This window comes from Lutra lutra, chromosome 16 (genome assembly GCF_902655055.1).
Source record: "Lutra lutra chromosome 16, mLutLut1.2, whole genome shotgun sequence".
Classification (NCBI taxonomy): Eukaryota; Metazoa; Chordata; class Mammalia; order Carnivora; family Mustelidae; genus Lutra; species Lutra lutra.
The window spans coordinates 2,591,505-2,614,334 of NC_062293.1; the positions used below are offsets into that span (position 1 = coordinate 2,591,505).

Genomic DNA, 22,830 nt, shown 5'->3' on the forward strand with positions numbered 1-22,830 from the left:
GGGGCTCCAGGGACCGGAGTGGTGCCCGGGGGGCTGGAGCATGTGTGGGTCTCTGGAGCTGGGGGCGTGGTGTGCGCAGCTGGGGCTGGGCCGCGCTGCACGCCTCCCTTGCCCACCCGGCCCTCGCTCCGTCCACAGCTCTGCCTTCAGTCCTCGTCAGCACTGACGGTATCGGGAATGTCCGGAGCGGTTCTGTTTGCTGAGCCGGCTGGACATGTTGCGCAGCAAGTGGCCAGCAGCGGTGAGTCCCAGCCATGACCTTCACCCCAGAAGGAGGCCGCTTCGTTTTGAAGCTGCGCCAAACCGTGCCACGGCCGAGACCCGCCTCTTCTCCCCCAGCGAAGAGATTAAGATCCTTAAATGCCTTCTGGCAAAAGGGACAGCTGCCTCTTTATCTTTAAAATGCAAATCAGCAAGGAGCACGCTGCCCAGGTCCCGTTGGGGTGCTGGCCCTGTGACCTGACCCCATCGATCCCCCTGATCGGCGTCCGATGAGTTGTGGGCGGCGGTCAACATCCCTTCACTTCTGCAGGCGAATGCAGAGGGCAGTGGGAGGCAGGGATCCCCGGGCCGGGACACCAGCCCTGCCAGCTGTCAGAGAGCCCACACTCCGGCCTGAGCTGCACCCCAGAATCAGCATAGTGATGAGTGATGGTCAGCCACACGCGGCTCACAGGACCCCAGTGGGCTCCTGGTGGATGGAAAATAACTCACGCAGGCACGGCTTGACCGCAGCTCGCCTCGTGTCTGGTGTCTCCAGCAGCGGCCCGCCGGGGGCCTCTCTGTCTCTGGCTTCACCTTCCATCTTCTCCTGCCCCAGCGACGCTCGGCCTTGTCACCCACCGGCTCAGTCCAGTTTGTGGTCTCAGCGCCCTGAACCCAGATCTGGGCAGCCGATTCATGATTGTTGAATGACTGAGTGCATTTCTGGTGGGGCTGTCCTGTCCCCTCTCACTGTGTCTGGTCACTGTTTGAGCTTCTCATCCCTTGGGCCAGGACTTCTGTGTGGGGCATGTGCCTGGATATTTCCACTCTTGGGAATCCTCCTACACATCCTTCAGAACCCCACTCAAATGTCACCTCCTCCAGGGAGCCTTCTGTTGTCTCCAGCTAGAAGTGGTCCTTTCCTCCCCGAGCTCAGGGTGCGTGCTTAGTGGTCTCCAGTAACAATGGCTGCTTTTTTGTTCTCACTAACTGTGCAGTCATGGCACACTGTCCTTGGCCTCATCTGGGGTTCTTTCTGAGAGGAAGTTGGATTTCGAACATCCCCTCATTTCTGTGCCTCGGCTGGAAATACTGCTGTGGCGCCAACACTTTGAAGCCAAGTCTTAGATCTGACCTCTTTTCTTTTGGGCGTCCGGTGCCGGGCCTTTGCCGGCTGCCAAACCCTTAACTGTGGGGTGCTTTCATCTTGTCTGGACTCCAGTGGCCAGTAGGACCATCAGGTACACCTCTTCCCCCTGCCTCTAGCCATGTTCCCTGCTGCCGCTAAGGGGATAGATTTAGGGTGGGAACTGGCTGGGGTCCCTCCTCTGCTCACACCCAGCCCCTGGTGGCCCTGGCTGCCCAGCCCAACCTGCGGGTCCCTGTCACCTGCCGTCCCCTGGTCCACCACGCCCCATAGTGCGGGCCCCTCACGTGCCTCCTTGTGCCTCTGCGTCTTTGCTCACCCGTGCCCTCTGCCTGGTGTGTTCGCTCCCTGTCTCTGCTGCTGGTCCGCCTTTAAGACTGAACTGAGGAATCTCCCGGGAATCCTGAGCCTCCGGGCTGCATGTCTGGACCTCACCTCACCCCCCTCTCTTGAACTTGTCAGCTTGCAAGTCCACAGGCTGCGTTCTGTCTGTCTCTGGACTGCCAGTTGCTGGCCCAGCCTTTGCTGAGCCCGCCACGGGAGGCTGAGCGGGCCAACCCTCTAGGAGCCCAGTGTGGGGCTGGACGGCAGGCTGGCCTCATCCATGATGAGCGGGCATGACCACGGCCCCACTGTGGCAGTGCTCTCCGTCAGGGCCGATTTCTTCCTCTGAAACCCATGCCTCATCTTCACCTAGCAGGGCTGGAGGCCACCCCGGGAGCGTGGCCTTGACTGTGAGCAGGATGTATCAGTCAGTCCTGCTGACCGCTGGACAGGCAGTCCTCAGACGCCACGGACTCGACATACAGCCTGCTTACTTCTGTTCACAATGTCCAGCTGACTTTGTCCCCAGAAGGGACTCAGCTGGCTGTGGAGGCAACACAGGGACAGTCCAACAGGACACAGCCACCTCAGTCTGGAAGTGACAGCACGTCCTTCCAATCCTCCCCCTTTGGCCAGAACAGGACATCTGGTCTCCCTGGCATGCTGTGGGGGTGCGGGCAGGGCTGGCCCCCCGGACGCCTGCTCTGGAGCCCGCTCACTGTCTCTGCCAGGGACTTCAGGCTCAGCTTGGCCACGGTACGTGACAGATCTGTGCCCCAAATTTCCTGACTTTTGAAGTGAGCACAATAAAACTATCATGGGGATTCATGTCCCACCATTGGGAAAGTGGCTTTCGTGAGGCTTGGCACCAGGTACGTATCTGCCCTCCGTGGCTGCTCAGCGTTTCATGGAGACAGAAGCGCCTGGAGAGGCACCGGTGACAGCTCAGGACACTTCTTGTGCTGCTGGAGCCCGGTCCCTCCTCCCAGAGAGCGAGCGCTCCGAGTCCCGTTCCTGGAACCCAGGGTCGAAAGCCAGAAAATCCACGGATGCCACGCCTCGCGTGTAGCACACAGCCCATGGCCCCACACGTGGTTTCGCCAGAGCCGGCCTGGGGTCGTGCCCAATTTACAGTGGAGCAAAGAGAGGCCCAAGACTTGTCTGCCTCAGGGCAGGACTGGGCTCCGACCCCCCTTTCCGGTTTCTAGGCCCTCCTTCTGGGCTCTGCTCCTGGCCCCCTTCCCGATGAAGAGGGCTCCTCCCCCAGCTCATGGCAGGTGTCGTCAGGATGACAAAGTCTGGGCAGAACATGTCCCACGTGCTCGTGTGGCAGAAGCTCTCGGGACACAACGAGAAAACTCGGTAAAAGGAGACGTGAGAACGTGGATGGTGTCTCGGGAGCCGCCACAGGTCTTGGGTATTCTTGTCGATTCAGGAGAGTGAAGCAGAGCCCGGGGGGCTTGCCGGGTCCCGTGTCACCCGCTCTTCCACCTGAAGACGCAGGTAACTACATTTGCTAGATGGAGAAGTGCCACCTTTCTGCACCACGGCCGGACGGTGGAAGTGGCCATGGGTCCGTTGACGGCTGCATGAACACGGGAACAGCCGCGCACAGTGTGTTACCCAGACGTGAAGAGGAAGTGGCTTCTGACACCGGCTACAGCGCGTGTCGCCTTGAGATTATTCTGTGGATCGAAGTAATCCAGTCGCAGAAGGACAAGTACCGTAAGATCCCACCGATGCGAGATCCCCGGAGTCGTCCGATTTGTAGGGACAGGAGGTGGGTGGGGGGTGTCAGGCTGGGGGAGGCGGGAGGTGGTTGGTGTCTAATGGACACAGAGTTCCACTCTGAGACTCGAGGACGTGGGCGGACGGTGGTGACGGCTGCTCCATGATGTGGAGCCACAGAGCTGTGTGCTATACGCAGTTAAATGCTCAATTTTATGTTATGTGTATTTTACTACAATAAAAAAAAAAAAAGCAGCATGGGGCGCCTGGGAGGCTCAGTGGGTTGATTCTGTGCCTTCAGCTCAGGTCATGGTCTCAGGGTCCTGGGATCGAGCCCCGCATCGGGCTCTCTGCTCAGCAGGGAGCCTGCCTCCCCCTCTCTCTCTGCCTGCCTCTCTGCCTACTTGTGATCTCTGTCTGTCAAATAAATAAATAAAATCTTAAAAAAAAAAAAAAAAGGCAGCATGAGCGTTTCCGTCTGCTTCCAGGTCTTTCTCAGGCCTTACCTGGCCCAGGCTCTCTCCAGTCTCTCGAAGGCTCTCCAGTCCTGCTTGTCAGGACCTGCCTTCTCAGGGGCGGGTGTCTTCCCCCGACCCGGAGGCTCCCCGGGTTCCAGGTTTCAGGCTTCTGTTCTCTCCCGAGCTTCGTGCTCAGCATGGGGCTTTCTGGGAATTTTGTATTGTTGTTCATAAACCCGAACTTACAAAGGGTGCACTAGGGTTCATTAACCGACATCATCACACCGTGTCTGCCGCGAAGATTCTCCACGTTCTGAACTTCCTACCGGTGGCTTCCAAGGCAGCTGGCGCCGAGCGGTGTCCACGTGCCGCAGCCCAACCTCTCTTTCTGGTGGAGGGCGGAGGGCCAGGGAGTGAGCGACGTGGGACGTGGGGCATCAGGCGTTGTAGGATCCGCTCCGGGGGAGAAGCCCGGCTGCACTCACATCTCGGAAGTCCTTGGCAAGGTCTGGGCCCCCACAAAGGACATGGGAGGGGGACGGCCTCAGCCCAGGATGACTTCATTGTGGAGACAGAAACTAATTCCTCTCTAAGTGGGAAAAGGCTCTTTAGCTGCATTAAGAGGCTGAAGTCTGATGAAAAGGCGAGTGGATTCAATCTTCCTTGCACCAGCCGCCTGGGACTTCATCAGACTCAAACCGATTAGAAAAATTCACATTGAAAGCATCGTTTATAAAAGACCAAAATCATAGAAAACATTCGGCTTGGAGGGTGGGAGGAAGAGCATTTCCACCTAAGCCATAATCTTTCATTATCTCTCCTGCCTCCTTTATGGGGTCTGACAGCCCTGTCTCTTCCCTAGGACTGATCATTAGACTAATTAGTGGCTAATCAATGTTTAATTAAAACCTGGCCATTAATTACAGGAAGTGCCATGGCAACTTGAGAATAAACTGGTTGCCAGTGGGGTCAGATTTCTGTAGCCGTGGCTGGGGACCCGGGCGGGAAACTTTCTTCTGGCCTTTGTTGGCGTTTTGCACTGTGGCTTGGGTGGATCTGGAGGTCTGGAGAGGGCAGAAAGGGAAGGAGTGGGGAGCGGCATGGCCTGATCTGGGTATCTTGGCTTCTGGCCCCTTACCCAGTTTCCCTGCCCACACCACGGAACCTCTCCCCGTGGTTCTGGCATCACTCTTCCTACATTGTGAATTTAATCCATTTTTCTCTGAAAATCCCTTATCGGGCATCTACATACTTGCCTTTAGACTAACACTCAAGCCTGTTGCCATAAACTGTGAGGTCCTAGATCCGTGGTTCTCAACCCTGGCTGCACGTTAGGGCCACCAAGAGAGGTTGAAACAGTGAATAGAGAGCTAGACAAGCAGACCGGTGAACGGAGCAGAGAACCCAGCATATACGGGGAAATGACGCATTAGACTAAGGTGGCTCTTTCAAGGCGCTGGCACGGATGCTCTTTGCCATCAGTGGCGCTGGGTCAGGCGGACCGCCGCCTGAGAAACCCAGGAAGCTTGACCCCTACCTCACACCCGTGGAAGTCAGTCCTGCCCTCTAGAAGATGATACAGAAGACCATCGGGAAAATTCTCATGATACAAAGGGCACTAACCGTAAGGGAGGTGACGGACAAACGGGTTATGTTAAAACGAAGGGCTCCCGTTTACTGAGAGTCGCCATCCAGAGAGCGGAAAGGCAGGCACAAAACCGGAGGAGACGTTTCTGGAGATCAGACTTGCAAAGGGGTTTGTGGGAAGACGGGTGTGAGACTTGAACAAGTTCTTCACCAAGGACCTTACTCGCCACCAGAGAAATGTACACGGAGACACCGCTGTAACCCAGGAGGGTCCCTAAAATGAGTAGACGGGTGACCCCCAGGGCCGGTGAAGATGGAGGACCATGGGAACAGTCACCCTTTGAAAAACCGTTTAGCAGCATCTCCTGAAGCTGCGCATACACCTGCCCCACTCCCGGACATCCACCGAGGGACCTACGCGCGCCTGGGCACCAAGGCACCCACGCCAGAGAGGGGGCACGGCGCCATTGTTTTCATAGCTCTAGATGGGAAGCCAGCGAGGTGTCCAAGAGGCCAAGCAAAACTGATATAAAAACCTCACCCGGGGGGATACGTACCAGCCAGTGAACCTCCCAGAAATAACATAGCCTGAAGGACCCAGACCCAAAGTTGGGTGTCAGCCATATTACCCGTTCACACAGGGTTTAGGAACAGGCAAGGTCATGACTGATGATCTTGAGGGAGGAGGAAGGGGAAGTGACTGGCGAGTTAGGGGCCTTCTGAAGGTTTCTGATGTTCTATGCTTCGATCCCAATGACGTGAGCCTGGACGGTCCACTTCGTGACTAATCGTGGAGCACACGCGCTCTGCCCATTTTGGGGCACGCGTATTATTTTCTTAAAGAGAAAAGCAGTCATGAATTGAGGCGCGGCTCCAGGCCGGAATAACCAGGTCAGGGTCCTTGGGAGAGGGTCCAGGTGACTCTGACATGTGCTCAGGCTGCCCATCTGACCCGGCTTGCGTGGCCAACCTCGAGTCTCCTCCTTCCCTTGCCCGTTCCTGCCCACCTCCTTTGTGTCCCTTGAACGTGCCTGGTGTTTTTAGGCATCGACTGTTTGCACGTGCCTGTGTGTCCCCTGGGACTGGAAGGCTGTGTCCTGCCTGGTTCCCCCAGGTCAGCCCTACAGCGACCTTCCCTGACCCTGGGCCCCTCGTCCCAGTCACTTTCTGGTCCATCATTCTATTTCCTCTACTCTTCTTGTGGTGGAGACAACATCCTGTGGCCATCAAATTCCATTTTGTTCGCATCTTCCTGGATTTCAAAGAAGACCGTGTTTTTCAGCCTTCCTTGCAGTTAGGTTGGGGCTGGTGGGTCATGGACAGAAGTGACACACGCCATGTCTAGACCTCGCCACAGAGCCTCTTGTGGGACCGTCCACACTCGCTATTCCCTTCCACGGTGACCAAGGCGGCCACCTGTGTGAGACAGAAGAGCCCGGGACATCAGGAGCCTGGAGCCGGAGTCGCCAGTGGGAGGAGAGCTGCCAAAAGGGGCTGCTGAGCCACACGGACCAGAGGTGAGAGGTGACCTTCCCACGAAGCACTGGGCTTTCAGGCTTTGTTAGTCCTGGGGCAGAAGGCAGACCGTCTTCACTCGCGCAGCTCTGACTGCAAGCTGAGATGGCCTTGTGGGATTTCTTGTCTGTAGTGTCCTTCCCGCCTCTCGGTCTAGAACCTGAGCACCTGTTTATGGCTGTGTTTCCAGCCCACGGGCACGGGCCCGGTGCACAGAAGCCCAGCCCCGTTCCGTGCAGACGACACATGATTCAGGGTCGAGGGGACTCTGGAGACAGAGGTGATGTTCTCAGGGCAGGGGGGCTCTGCCGGAGAGAGCGCGGGTCTCGGGTTCACGTCCCCTTCTGAGCAGTGGTTTCTTGTCCTGTAACAGTGCACAGGCTCGTCGGAGGGGCCGCCTGCGCTCACTGCTTATGGACCACCGGGCACGTCGCAGGCGGAGAGATAGCACGTGATGCTCCCCAGGGCTGCAGACGCAGAGGGGCAGATGGCAGCCGACGGCTCGAGTCCAGAACGGTGGGCCCGGGTCTGCCGGCAGGGGTGGGGGGGCCACGCTGTCAGATGGGCGTGGGCTGGAGGTAGGCTCATCGCCAGGCGGGCTCGGGGAGAGGTGCTCAGGGCCGTCTGCCCCCGTCCCGGGTGGTGGGAGGCACTGCCAGGCGCGGAGCGACACGGTCCCCATTCAGGACGGCAAGCCGGCCTTGGGCACACCTGGCAGCCGTGGCCGGGCAGCTCTTGCTCACTCGGGTGCTCTGTTGGTCTCCTCGTTCCCGTTTTGCTGCTTGCGTCCCCCAGCCCCTCTCCGAAGCACCGCTGTCCTCGTCCTGTCGCCTGGCCCAGTCTCACCTGTCTGCAGAGTCACCCCGGTAAGCTGCTGAGTCTCACCTTTCCTGGGACCTCTGCAGCTTTAGAGCGACTGCTGGGGATTGGAGAGTCTTCCGCCCGAATGAGAGACCTAGTGGGGATGAGGGGCGCACTCAGGGTTTCGCCAGTGGCTTTTGTACTCGGGGCCAGATGGGCCAGGGCAGGGCCGGGGGCAGGAGGCGGGGCTGTACCTGTCCAGGTGTGAACAGAGTGAAGAGTGGGCCACGGAGAGCCCCGGTCCAGGGGACTCCAACCCTTTTGTACCAAGGAGCCCTGTAGCATCTGGGGAAGCCAACAGACCCCTTCTCAGCAAAATAGTCTTAAATCCATAAAAGAGATCTCCTAGGGTTATTGTATTGAAATATAATGATTGAAATATTTAGGAAACGAGACATCGTTGTATATGCTTTTTTGTTGGAGAGAAGTTCTTTTATTTTTTTAAACATAGGTAGGAATCTCTTTGACATTGACCATAGAAACATTTTTTTAAAAAAGATTTTTATTTATTTATTTGACAGACAGAGATCGCAAATAGGCAGAGAGGCAGGCAGAGGGGGGGGGGAAGCAGGCTCCCCGCTGAGCAGAGAGCCCGATGCGGGGCTCGATCCCAGGACCCCGAGACCATGACCTGAGCCGAAGGCAGAGGCTTAACCCACTGAGCCACCCAGGCGCCCCTGAAGAGAAGTTCTTAAACAGGAAATAACCCCCTTTAAAGTGTACGGCTCAGTGACCTTCAGGCCTCCGCTGTTTCACACACGCCCGTCCCTGCCGACTTCCATGGCCTCTGCCCGAACCCGTCGAGCAGATGGTCCCCATCCCCCTCCTCACCCGGTAACCGCGGATTGTCCGCGGACTTGCCTGTTCTGAGTATTTCGTAAAAATGCGGTCTTTTGTGCCTGGGTCCTCTCACCGAGTATAATGTCTCCAAGGTTCACCCCCGCGGCGGCTGGTGTCGGACTTCCGTTCTTATGTTCGAATACATTCCACGGGACGGACAGAACCGCTTGCGTGCTCACCCGCTGCTGGTGTTCGGGTTGCTTCTGCTTTTTGGCTTTTCAATACACTCCTTAGGGGGAAACAAAAAAGATTTTACATATTTATTTGAGAGCGTGAGACAGACACAGCCAGAGAGAGCACAAGTGGGGAGGAGAGGGAGAAGCAGACTCCCTCCTAAGCAGGGAGCCCGACACAGGGTTTGATCTCGGGACCCCAGGATCATGACCTGAGTGAGCCAGAGGCAGACGCTCAAGTGACTGAGCCCCCAGGTCCCCTGAATACGCTCCTTTTTGAATGCACTACTTAAGACGATGTGGTGGCGGGTCACAGAGGCACCTGAGCCCACAAGTCACGACCAGCACAGGTGATACTTCATGATGTCTGCACCATCGGGCACACGCCACAGACATGCCCGTGTCCGTGGCACAGACAGCTGGGCAGGGCCTGCGTCTGACTGAGAGGTTGTCGAGAGCAGGGTGTGCAGAAGGAATGAACTATTTCCCTGGTCAGGCTCCCAGACCATCTGGATCCTCCCCAGATGTGGGACCCCTGGTCTTGCCAACGCACCCATTCTTGGGAGAGGCGTACGGAGCCCTGAGCAGTTACAGCTTTGCCCTGCACGGTTGGGACCGGGACCACGGCTTGGCCGGCCGGTCCTCTGCTTCTCCGGTTCAGCAAGACCCAGGTGTTTTCCGGCCGGGATGCCTTGGGCGGCCCCTGCCTGTTCTTCAGCACAGCCTCCCCTGCTCTGGGCCAGTGAAGGTCAGTGTGGCCGTGGTTGGTGAAGGTCAGCGCGGTGGGGATGTGTCCCCTGCACGCCCGCCCTCCTAGGCTCCCTGTGGCCAGGCTTGCTGCCCCCCTCCCGCCCCCACCGACCCTGTCCTCTAGGTTTGCTCACTCCTCCTGCTCCTCCAGGGAAACGAAGGTGTGAGGCTGCCGTGGGTGACCCGGCACTGTCCCTTCTGGCTTGGCCTCAATACTTTTCCCAAAAGCCGCTGCTAGGGGCTGAGGAAAAGTGAGACTGTGTTCTTCCCTCATGAACGGAGCCCTGGCGACATCCTGCTCATGGATCGACGTGGAAACTGCTCCAAGAAAGAAGCCAGACGACAGGACCCATGAGGTGTGACGGCATCTGCGTGGGATGCCCAGGACAGATGGATCCGTGAGGACAGACTGTGGACCGGCAGTGGCCAGGGACTAGGCAACGGGGAGGAACTGATGGCTTCTTGGGTCGGGGCTCCCTGCTGGGGGTGCTGAGAATGTTCTGGAGTGAGACAGAGGTTGGTCTGCACAGCACCGTGAAGCCAGAGTCGTAGGCTTTAAAATGGTTCATTTTATGTTAAATGGATTTCACCGAAATTTGTTTCACCGAAACAAACAAACAAAAGCAAAAAACAAAATGACACCTCGGCCCAGCATCCTGCCCCGGCTGCTGGGAGATGTGACTTGAACACATAACTATGGCTAGACACCCACTGACCCCTGGCTGGCTGCCCCCCGCTCTGGGCTGGGTCTGGGGCCCCTCAGTGGGACAGAGACCTGGGCTGAGACCGACGCAGGGCGCCCACCTCCACTTTCCTGACCCTAGGCACCTCTTGAGGTGCTGCCGTGGTTTCCAGCTCGGCCCCCTGCGCCCCATCTCCTTATGCCCCTGGAGCAGGGATCTGCGGGCTGCTGATCGCATATGGGCGGCCTCGTGTGCATTTGGGAAGAACCTGAGTGGCCAAGTGGCTGACGTGGAGGTAGATGGGGATGGGAGTGCAGGAGGAGCAGCGGGCCTCAGAGCAGCAGGGACAGGTGTCAGGGACTCTGGGGGGGCTGCTTTGTGCCTCCATCTTGGGGGGACTAAGCTCCAGCTTGCAGTTTCAGGCGTCCTGTGTGTGTGCGTGCATGTGTGTGCATGCGTGTGCGTCTGTGCATGCACATGTATGTGCGTGTGCGCGTGCATATGTATGTGCGTGTGCATGCGCGTATGCGTGCATGTGTGTGTCCGTGCATGCGTGTGTGTGTGTGCGTGTCTAGGTGTCTGAGCTCCCTGCCTACGCCACCCTCACCAACCTCCAGGGCCACCTGCAGCCCTCAGTGGCAACAGTAGGGGGTACGGGCAGTGTAGGTGTGATAGGGCACAGGCTGAGAGAGGGAGGCAGAGACAGGGAGGGAGGAAAAGAGAGGGAGGGAGGGAGGGAGAGAGAGGGTGGGAGAAAGCAGGTGTGCCACCGCACATGTGCGATCAGGAACCAGAGAACAGAGAGACTCTGACTCCTTCTAAGACTTCCTCGTCTTTCTTTCATGAGAACTGTGAGTCTTTCTTTTTTGTGGTCGTGAATTCTCAGCTTATGAAAAACCCAGGAGCAAAGCAAGTCCCTCCCCTGTGCTGTCTGTGTTGGGGCCACTAAACCCAGGGGTCTTGTCTGTTGTTTTTACAGGAGAACAAAATGTTCTGGGCCTTTGTCCCCCTCCTCTGACTTGTGAGCTCGTGTGTCTCGAGAAACTCTGTCCAGAAGACGCCATCAGTGACATCCGAGACAGGCCAGACACCCCAGCGAGATGTGTCCCTTGGTGTCCTGTGGATGCGTTGACCCAAGAGCCCTTGAGCTTTCTTTGAAACACTCAGGGAAGCAGCCATACTCACTGGTCAACAGAGCTGGGTGCTCATTATGAGTCCCGTGTCCTTCCTTATGGTGAAAGGCTGGTTTTTACGGGAAGCTCGATGCTTTCCATGACAGAATGATGTCAGTGCTCAGAGTCTAGGCCTGTATTTTGCGGGATTCTAGAATTGAGCCAGAGTCAGTATGTGCGGCTGGAGCACTGAGGATGCACTGAGTGTGTGGGGGTGGGGGTGGGGGTACTTGGAGGTTTAAAGAACCTTCTATAGTCTCCCCTTGAGCTTACAGAACAGGCCACCAAGAATCGGGTCAGAGGAGGTTTCCAGGGTCTATGCATGCACTCGCGCCCCCCTCCACCATCCTCCTCCTCTCCTTCCAACACACAAACCATCCCTCCACCTCCCTCCACCCCTGCCACCAACAAGGCACCATTGAAGAACATGTTTCCAGAAAGATCTGTTCGTTTGCTCTGTGCCCCCATGAGCACGAATCTGCGAGAGGGGAAAAGACGTGTCTGGACAGAGTGGAGCTCTCCAGGATGGAAAAGGACGTGAGGCCGTTCAGAATCAAGGAATCCATTAGCTGTGTGTTCACAGAGCCAGGAAGCTGAGCCTCAGCTGGGGGCTGTCCCGCCACTGTGCCCAGTGTCGTGAGCACGCCACCGCGTTGCTCTGGGCGGACCGAGCTTTTCTTGGAGGTTCATTTCTCAAGCAGCCCTGACTCTTAGAGGGAAGGGGTCGTCATCAGATGGGAACTGTGCCTTGATTCTTGTTTTCCGTCGGTGTTCCCACTAAGGAAGGGCAGCTGCAGGAGAAAAGTGTCCTAGAGACCCCAGACAAGGTGCCACATCACTTGCTCCTTCCTGTCTGAACACGTGGTCACCTGTGTTTTCTAACTGCTGGCCACGTGCACCAAGAAGCAGAGGTGCTGGGAGGCCAGCAGCTCTGAGCCTGTGAATTTCCACTTGGATGCAATTCCTTAAGAGCAAAAGGAGCGGGCCTTGGGTGCCCCTGGCTGCTGTGGTTCTTCATTTTGGTGTCTCTCTCCTGTCCCTTGGCACGGGCCCTGGGGCTGCTTCTGTAGCCCCCTCCCACGTCTCTCTTCCTTGCCCTTTTTCGTCCACGTTGCTCGCCCTGCTTGCCTTACTTCCTGTGCCCTAGTTTCTAGGCACTCCCGGTCTTCTACTTGGACCACTGCCAAGGACTCCCTGTCACCCCCGCCCCCAAAATTCCAAGCCTGTACATTCCATTGTTGTCACAGGTGTCTTTCAGAAGCAGAGCTACTTATTTGGCATGCCGCTGCTCAAGAACATTCAGTGGCTCCCCATTACCTAACAGGAAGAAGTCCAGACTCCTTGGCATGGCCTTGGAGCCCCTCTGATTGGCCTTGAGTTGACTTCATGGAAGTGGCCTCCCTCATTTCCCACCCTAACCCCACTCCCCATTCCCATGACTCCTGGCTGGAGTTGAACAGGATGGCCTGCTTATACCTCCCATCTGTGTCTACCTCGCATGGGCTTGGTGCTGGAGAGTTCTGTGTAGGAGACGACATCCCGGTGATCTTCCAGTCCACCCTCCCCTACCTACCCTCCTCTTCCCCTGAGCTCAGAGCATTTACAGGCTGGGTCACTTTGCTTGGAAATTCATTTATTCAACAAATGCTGTCCATTGACATGATGTTTTGGTTCAGCCTTGCCTGAACTTTTCTGGACAAACTCCCTCCAAACGTTCTCTATCCTATGGCATTTTCTGCTCCTTGTTGCACGGTGTCATGAAGAGGCTATTGTACCTCTTTCAAAGTCCCACCCTATAGGGAACTAGGGTTTTCTTATCCTTCCATCCTTTTGTTCTTTAACTTAACTCCATGCTTGCGAAATTCCTGCTCTGTGCCGGGCACTGGGGTTACTGTGGGGTCGTGAGGCACATCCCAGCCTTCTGCTGTGGGAGGCGAGGCAGATGGGACCCCCCCCCCCACCGGCCGCTTTTGCAAAGATCTGCCATGTCTGGCCACGGCCCGTTTTTGTCCACAAAGCTTTACTGGCACCCAGCTGTGCACATTAATTTACGTTTTGCCAATGGCTGCTTTCTAGAAGTGGAATCATGGAGCCAGAGGCCGCGTGGCCCGCAGCGCCGGACATGTTTACCTGGACCTCTTAGGAAGCACTGCGGACTTCTCCGTTAAAAAGCTGGGTTGGTTTTGGACGTCCTGGAAGCAGAGCTGAAACCAGGGCGTGGGCACGGGGATAATGGTAGGGGTGGAGGACGCAGGCCTGCAGGACTTGGGGCTGGATGGGGTCAGGCAGGGGAGAGCGGGATGTGAGGAGTGCTGATGGAGGCCCTGCTCTGAGGGAAGTCCCCCAGTTCAGATCCGGACAGGCCTTGACTACCTGACTGTTCTGGAACCTTCCTTTCGTTTCTCCACGAGACTGACTCCCGGTCTCTGCAGCTGCATCGCGCTCCACAAATCTTTCCCTCCAGGGTGTGCCGGCGAAACCGGAAAGTGCTTTGACTTCGCTCCCGAATGTGCTATGGGCGTTGAGAACCCACAGTTCCTGGAGCATCGGTCTCTGTGGGCAAAGCGCTTGTCTCCCCAGTCTGGAAGACGGCTGTCTCCCTAATTCCTGCTTACGCCCTTCAAGGGTGCATTATGTTGTCGCATAGGACGCGGCCCCGGGGGCGGCCAGCTGCTGTTTCAGTGCGGGCTGTCCCGCATTTCCATAGGCAGCGCACGTCTGAGCGGAAAATCGTACCTGCCTGTCAGGATCTGTCCGGGAAATCACAGGCCAGAAGCGGCGCCTGCTGTGGTGGTGGTGTTGGGGGTGGGGGGTTGGTGTTTCTCCCTTCAGAATGACTCTTGCCGTGTGGAACTTTCTCTCCTCACCCTGCACACAGCTCAGGACACCCCGATGGTCACCCCAGGCTGGAGGTTACTCAGCGGGAATCTCCTTTACCAATTCCCCGTGTCCCTTCGCTTCTTCTTAAAAAACACCGTTATGGAGACGTGAGTCCTATTCACGTAAGTCACTCGTGGAAACCGTATGATTCTGTGATTTTGGTGTTTTCACTGGGTTGTGCAAGCATCGACCACGGTGTTCTAGAACATTTGTTTCCATCACCTCCAAAATGGATGAAAAACGGTCTCATGGTCCCCTCCCCCCAGCCTCTGGCAACCACTCATCTACTTTGTACATAGGTTTCCCTGGTCCGGGCATCTCACAGAAATGGCATCATACGACACGTGGGCTCTCGTGCCTGGCCTCTGACTCAGCGCGTCCTCGAGGCTGATCCGTGCTGGGGCCGACATGCTTCCCTCTGTTCTATGGCCAAGTAACAGGCCGCCGCACTCGCCCCTTTGCTCCTAATGACTATTTTCAGCTTTCAGGGCCAGATGGCCTCTGTTGCAACTGCTCAGCTCCGGCTCAGAAGTAGCTGCGGAAGACACGTGAGTCAACGAAGCAGGGTGTGTTCCCGTAAGACTTTATTTGCAAGAACAGGCCGCTAGACTTGGTCCTCGGGCCAGTTTGGGGACCCCTGGCATAAAGGATTCTCACAAACCTGCTTGAATCTGGGTGTCTGTAGCGTTCGCCTTGTACATTCTCCACCCCTGGGCCACACCCGCCCCCATGTTGGCCACCCACTTCCTAGGCAGTGTGCCCTCCTTTCCGGGCACACGTGTCCTAGTAAGACAACCACAGGCGGAATGTGTTTGCTGGTAAGAGCCCTGGGCAGCAGCGAACAGGGCCAGGCCCCGAGTCTGCTGGGGTCCATATATGTGTGCCTGCTACTGCACACAGGGGGTTGGGGACGGCCGGTGATCACAGCAAAGCCCCGCAGGGGCCAAGGGGCTGGCCTGGCACTGGAGGAGCCTGTGGTGGGCATGGTGGGGGCAGGTGGAGTAGGATCAAGGGGCGTGAGCGGGGGAGGGGGAGGCCCGGCAGAGCTGTGCTAAGGCCACGGGGAGCACAGTCGAGTGAACACACTGGGTTGCCCCATCTTCCTCGTGTGGCTGCGGACCACACACTTCACCTTCCTGAGCCTGACTTTTCCTGTGGGGCTCCTTATACTCCTGGGATTGTTACGAAGTTGAAATGAGGCTGTAATTGGGCCTGGTCCCCGGTCAGTGTACGTCTCCACAGCTGATAACAAGAACGCCACCCACTGCCCATCGAGGGCAGGGGAGGCCCCCACTCCAGGGATAGGATGCCCACTTCAAGGACCTTCCTAGAAACTAATCTCTCCTTCCTGTGGATAACGATTAGCCCTGGAATTATCATTCCTTCCTGGGTTCTAGGAGGTTCTTTGTTCTGGAATGTAACATAATACAGATCTACATTTCCTTAACTAAAGCCTTGGAACTCCCTTAGAACTAGGTGGGTTTTGGGTTTTGTTTGGATTTTAGAAAGATACGATGTGTGTCTACGTCGCATTTTGTTAAGATGTTCAGCAGGTCTGGGGCGGCACTTTGCACCACAGGTGGGCATTTCTGGAAAAAGGGCACAGCCTGCCTGTTGGAGGAGGTCATGAACGGATGTGACCACTGGTTGACCCACAAGCTGACCCTGGACAATCAGAGGCACCTCCCTGTCCCCATTCTTGGAATGTAATTCCATTCCCCGTCCTGCCATTCCCACCATGCGCCATCTGCAAGGACGTAGCTCTGAGAAGGACTTTCTAGACAGTGGATGTGACTGAACTCAGTTACGGCCCCTCCATAGACGTAGCATTCTGGCGGTGGGCATGGAGATGTGCTCATCTCGCGGCACCTGACACCAGCCTCGTTGTAAGCCCCTTGATTCTTACCCTGGCACCCCCATCGGAGTGGCCGTCCTCTTCTTCTCGCTCCCCCTGCACTTCTGGCAGATTTCCCTGTGGGGGCTCCCAAGGTGCAAACCAACACGGTCCCAACAGTGAAGGGGAGTGACGAGCTCCTGTCCACTTGCGTCAGGCTTTGGTGGTCACAGCTCACAGGGGGAGCTTTCTATGTGCCTGTCGCTGGGATTTCTATGTGTTGCTTCCCCAAGCCCACTGATCACTCTAGGGGGTGGGTATGTGGTTATTATCCTGGGTACTTGGTCCCAAGGTCAACTGGCTGGGGGGGGGGGGGGCAGGGGTGGAGACATGAGTCTATCACCAGGGCCTCAGAAGCCCTTCTGTCCCTCTGCCTGGGCGGGGACACCAGAACCTCGCCTTCTTCATTCTGGTGAGATGCAGGGCTTTGCCTCCAGCCCTGGGGCCAGTGCCGGGCACTGAGCAGCCTCGGCAGACCCAAAGTGTGACGTGCGTGCTGAGCCTCCCTGCAGGTGAGTTCCTTCTGCGGCGGGCAGCCTGGCTGGGAAGCTGAACACTCAGGCCCAGGCTGACACTGTGGTGCAAACTGGTTTAGAACTGCTGGTTCAGAACCCCACTTGGAGTCTAAAGCTTATTCTTTGTTTTCCGGTCCTTCCGTGGGGTCAGATCTCAGCCCCTGGACGCAGGCCTGCTTTGTGGAAATAGTCCAGAAGCATTTGCGTAACGTTGCTTCAGAGAGAGGCAGGGAGGGGGAGGTGCTCATGCAGCCGTGAAACCCACGTTCCTGGTGGACTAAACAAAAATTGGGCCCCTGAGGTGACCGAAGCGCTCTGAAGGACGAAATTCTATTCCGCGTCCAAGTCCAGTTACTTTTATTTGAAAATCGGGTCATTTTGTTAGGGCTGGAGCTCAAGTGCTAGGACGAACCCATTTCCTCACACGGAGGGGTTTGTGCCAAGGCTGGCGGGCCATGTCCATGTTTCTGCGAGCTCCAGTCAGAGCCAAAGACTTTGGGTTCGATCTGTCAGGTGTTCAGCAAAGGGTGAGGCACGCGGGGCAGAGCCTTTTAGACATGCCTCAGTCCAAGTGGCCTTTCTGCCGCCTGCCTCTCTCATGAGCTCTGGGCCCAGGTGGAACTAATTTTCCCAGTGTCTTTCTTTTCTCTCCCTCCACCCTGCCAGGTTATTGTTCTGGAAACTCCTCCCACTGAGCAAGCCTTCCGGAGGGGGGTCCGGAGGAGTTCAGGTGCTCTGGCTACATAAAGGCAACAGGTCCTGGAGAGCCAGAGACCAGGCGTGATTCCCGGCTGTGCCGCTTAGTACACGTGTCTTGGGGGCACACAGCACCTCTGGGGCTCAGGTTACAGATCCATATAGTAGTATGTGTCCTGGGTCAGGAACCTGAGAGTTCTCTGGAAGCTCTGCAATTCCACGATTCCTTCTTTGTTTCATGCCTTGCTTCTCCTCTTGGCAAAGCCGTTAGCGGGCTCTGGATTACCTACTGTGTGAAGCCGAAAGGAGAAAGACCAGCATTTATTTCAGATTCATAGTGTGCAGAGGTTTTCCTCATTCATACCAGCCACGTAACTTGGCCGAATTGGCGAGACTTTCCCGTACAGGTGCCCCAGAATTTATTTTTGAGAAACTAAATCAACTTTAAACAAATCAAGGTATATGACAAGCAAATTGTTTTAAGATCAAATAGTGCCCCAAGATTGTAACAAACACCCGCAGCAACCCCCACCCCCACACACCCCACCTCTGCTTGCATCCCTTTCTACCCTGAGCTCTTTCTTCTGGCATTTACCGCCTGTCTTAGTTCGGCTGCTGTAACAAATTATCATCCAGTGTCTTCAACAACAAACGTCTGTTTTTCACAGCTCCGGAGGCTGGGGAGTCTGTGATCAGGGCACTGGCAGATCCCGTGTCTGGTGAGGGCCCGCCTCCTGGAGTGGAGGCGTGTTCATGCTGTGTCCTCACGTGGCAGAGAGCAGACAGTGAGCGCACATATCTTTTCCAGCGAGGGCACTAACCCCATCATTAAGGCTGTAACCTCATGACCTGACCCCCTCCCAAAGGCCCCACTTCCTTAACCAACTGAGCCACCCGGGTGCCCCCCAAAGACCCCACTTCCTAATGCCATCACATTAGGGGTTAAGATTTCAACATATGAGTTCTTGGGGACATAAAATTTCAGTCCACAACCTCTCTGTCTAAGCATATAAATACACTGAAATCTCTCAACTTAACAATTTTAGACTTCATCTTTGAGGTTTTTTTAATGGTACATCAGGTTTTGTCTTACTTACACCTGTTCTTGATCTTCTTCCAGCCTCCCCAAATAATATCCCAGTTTTGGTTAAATCTACATACAGGTTTTCTTTATGATGACTATCATAACTTCAGATTTTTTTTGGTATGACTTTTCATTTATTCTAGACTTAATAATTGCTTAGGCTTTGGTATACCTTCCAACACACTTTTCTATGCCAGCTTCCACAAGGTCCACAAGGTTGGATAGTTTATCAGCCCTCTTTTCTCACTGAAGATGTTGTTCTGGAGCCCTGTGACACCTGCCCCATTGTGCAGTACCCTCCAGACTGCTACATAGTTCTGGTCCGGAACTTTCCTTTACTCACTCCTGTAATGGAGTTCATGCTTCCTGGATCCTGCCACCTTATCTTTTTGTTTCCTACCTAGTCTTAGTGGAGTTCAATCCCTTGTAATATCCTCAGATACCTTATTCCCTTCTCATGTTCCGTTCATAGTCTGCTTGAGTATAGGCTCCTAGTTTTGAAATTATTTTTACCTAGGATTTCGAAGGCATTTTCCCCACTGCATTCTGGTTTCCATGCTGCTATTGAGAAGTCTGATGCCATTCAGATTTTTGATCCTGTTTTATGACCTCATTTTCCTCTCTCTGAAAGCTTTTATCCTTGGTGTTCTGAAATGTCATAAAAGTCTGCCTTTGTTCTTTTATTGTTTAGAAACTTGGTATGCCCTTCAGTCTGAAGGCTCGTGCCCTTCAGTTCTGGGGAAGTTTCTGGTATTATTTCTTTGATAATTTTATTCTCTTGATTTTCTCGTGTTCTCATTCTGAAACTCCTATTTGTCAGATGTCAGAGTTCCTGGATTCATTACCAAATTCTAATTAGAAAAAACCTCCTATTGTCCATTTCCTTGACTTTCTGTTGTGCTTCCTGGGAAAACTTCTGAGCTTTGTTTTTCAGTGCTTCTGCTGACTTAGATTTATGCAATTGTGTTTGTAACTTCTGGGCATTCCTGTCTCTGATTATTTGTTTCACTCATGTCATGCCTTTCCTCATCTTAGGGAAATCTTCGCGGTTTTCTTCTCTTTGTAAAGTATGTACTTATACTAGAATATTAGTGCCATGTAACAAATTATCCCCGAACACAGTTTGTGACTTATAACAACAAACATTTCCTATCTCACAGATTCTGTAGGCCAGGAATCTGGTAGGACCCAGCTTGGTGGGTTCCGGCCTAGGGTCTCTCATGAGTTTTCGGTCACTGTATCAGCCAGCACTGGAGTGACTTAAGGCACGCGTGGAGATGAAGGATTGGCTTCCAAGCTCAGTCACATCGCTGATGGCTGGAGGCTCTATTCCTCACCACATGGACCTTTCGGTATGGCGGCTTGACAGCTGGTTTCCTCCAAAGTGAGTGATTGGGGGGCTGGGGTTGGGGGAGGGGAGAACGAGAGAACCAGTAGGCGAGCACTAAGATGGAAGCTATGGTGTTTTTTTATAACCTAATCTCAGAGATAAGCACCACCTGTTTTGCCATATTCCATTGGTCATGCAGACCAACCTTAGCAGGGGTTGGGGACCACACACGTGTGAGTACCAGGAGGCGGCCAACCTGGAGGACATTGGCTACCATAGCACTTGCCCTGAATTTCAACTATTTGCTGTTTTGGTTTCTGTTCTTCATCCTGGAGACTTCTCTCAAGTATCCGGTGATCTCTGTCCTATCGTATTGAAGAGTGAAACGTGCAAGCTGGCTGGAGGCTCTGGGTAGAGCCGGCGTGGAGAGTGTGTAGACTGTCTCTATTTGGGATTTGAGGGCAAGCACCTCATCCGGGAAGTGAAGGAACCCCCAGTAGGGTAGTGGGTTGTGGGACACAGAAGGAAAGGCCGACAGGGAAAACAACTCCTACAGTGTGCGTTTGGAACTTGATCCTGCAGAGAACACGGAGATGGTGCGAAACACACTCCTCAGAATTACCGCGCCTGCACCACGATGCAGCTGGGATACGCCCGGACGCTTCTGAATCGTGGATTGAACACTCTGGGGGAGGGGGGAGGAAACGTCAGGAACTGTCCACCTGCTACAAGAGCGCAGGGCAGTCTTCAGAGGTTGTGGGGACCCTCCTCCCGTGAGATGCAGGTGCCACCGTCAAGAATCCGAAGGAGCACTCTACAGCAGCTAGGTCCGAGGGATTGGGTGGGCGCAGACTTTGGCCATGGGCTTTACCGCAGGATGGACGGGGGACAGCTTGCTTTTTAGTTTGACTCCCAAGTGTCCGTGTATTTGTAGGTCTCTTCTCTGGAGGAGCTCTTGGTCTCTCCGGAGAAGGAGCCTCTGGTTTCTTGCCCCGGGTGGGGTTTGGGTCTGGCTTCTGACGCTCTGGAGCCAGCAGGGAAGGCTAGCTGGGGGGTGGGGCTGGCCCCCTCGGTGTGGACACTTCCATTCAGTCCTCCTCCGTTCGCACAGGGCCTGACTGCCCCCCGTGTGCGCTGACATCCCGGATCCTGGGTGTCTCTGGTTCACCCGCCCAAGAACGAGCAGAGGGGTGGGGGGGGCGTGGGGGTGGGGGGGGGCGTGGGGGGTGGGGCTCACCCTCTGGAGTGCGTGCAGGGTCCACGTGCCTCCTTTGGACACTGCAGCCCCTGTGCCTCACCTCGGCCTTCGAAGGATTCAATTTTCATGATTCTGGACAAGTTCTCTGGGGCACACTGGCGAGGGGCCACCCAGCCCCACCCTGCAGGTCGCCAGCTTTGTCCCCGACCCCTGCCACATCCCCTGGCCCCCCGCCCCGCCTCCTCGTGGCCGGAGCTCCGATCTCTCGTTTGCTGTCTCTGCCTCCACCTCCCCGGCTGGGGGGCTGTGGACAGGTGATGCAACCAGGAAAGTCTCGTTCCCCATCTCGAACCGCGGCTGCGACCGAAGTCCTTCCGGCTTGCGGGAACTCGCGACGAGGGCTCCCGCGGGAAAGCTGTTCCCAGCGAGACACAGAGCGGCGGCCGAGCCCGTCCCCATGGACTCAGACCCGGACTTTCCCTGCCAACGGGCCCACCCCTCCCTCGGCTTATCCCAGTCCAGGCTTGTTCCGCACTCACGCCCAGCCCTGTGGGCTGCGCTGCCCTCCTCTGTCCTGTGGGGACGCCACCATGAGTGCCCTCCTGCGGTGGCCGATGCGGTGGGTAGCGGTGCTGTGAGGGACAACGCCCGCACTGCCCAACCCAGCGGCCATGCGGCCTGACCCGCCGCGAGTGAGGCTGGGAAACCACGATGACGCATGCATGCTTGGAGAGCACATGGCTCCGCCCTGCCGCGAGGGTGGCTGGGAAATCAAGACAACGCATGCGCACTTGCAGAATACAGGACTCCACCCCACCGCGAGGGAGACTGGGAAACCACGATGAAGCATGCGCGCTTGGAGAAGCGGCCCAGAGCACACCTTCTGGGGTGCCCTGGAGCCCCGAATGAGGTCGTTTTGCGAACCTGGAGGAGGTGGACTCCCAGCGCTGCAGGGTTCGGTGGGCGCTTTGCACACAAGCCCCTTTCACAGCCTCCGCGGCGGGGCTGTTGCTGGCGTCGCTTCCCCGCCCCGGGGTTCGCGCGGTTCGGAAAGCCCAAGTGGTTCCTCTGCCGCCGCATCTTCGTGGCCTGCGTGGGGAGGACAGGGCGCGTTTGGCGAGTCCTGGGGTCGGCCTGGGCTGCTGGCGAGGCCTCCACCGCGGCACCGACCCTCGTGCTGCCCGTCCTGCGCGTCTGTCCCTGGGTCCCTCTTGGCGAGGAGAGGAGCTCGCCCCCCGGGTCCCCAGCGACGCTGCGGGTCCGTCCGCTTGTCTCACGGTTTCCTGGGATGCTTCGGGCTGCCGACTCTGAGGCCTGCCTCTCCTGCAGGACCAGTCCTGCCCGCCAGCTCCGCGCCCCGGACCGGCTCTGCCCGCCACCGCTGCGCCTCTCACCGGCTCTGCTGACCAGTGCGCACCTCCTGTGCTTAGCTCGGACCCGCTGTGCGGACGTGTCGAGGTAGCGGCAGGTAAGGCATGAGTGATGCTTGTGTATTTTAGTGACCGAGGGCCTGCGGGGTCAGCAGTCACTGAGCAGCGGTACGAGGACACCTGGGAGGAGGGTGTGTGCCTCTTCAGGAAGGCTCAGGGGGCCTCCTGGGGCATGTGATTGGCTCACGGTTCTGCACCATGGGAAGGACAGCCCTAGCCAAGATGCTGTGTCCCTCAAGATGGGTGTCTGGCTGGCCTGTGAGCTTGAGGGTAGAGATTCCTTGTCCCCACTGTGGACCTAGGCACTGATGCCCACCTGTCTGTCAGACAGAGGGTCCTGTCGGTGCCTACCGGCTCAAGG

The 22,830-nt window shown here is 56.3% G+C and overlaps 1 long non-coding RNA gene across 8 annotated transcripts in view; it reads left to right on the forward strand.

Annotated features, from left to right (window-relative positions):
* Positions 1 to 3,639, forward strand: part of LOC125087632 (uncharacterized) — a 31,858-nt gene extending 28,219 nt beyond the window's left edge. For 7 of the 8 annotated variants that reach the window (XR_007123468.1, XR_007123469.1, XR_007123467.1 and 4 more), the window contains one exon: positions 139 to 3,639. This is a non-coding gene — a long non-coding RNA (uncharacterized LOC125087632). The remainder of the gene's footprint in view (positions 1 to 138) is intronic. The other variant, XR_007123471.1, reaches the window with a different exon arrangement.
* Positions 3,640 to 22,830: the final 19,191 nt, after the last annotated feature.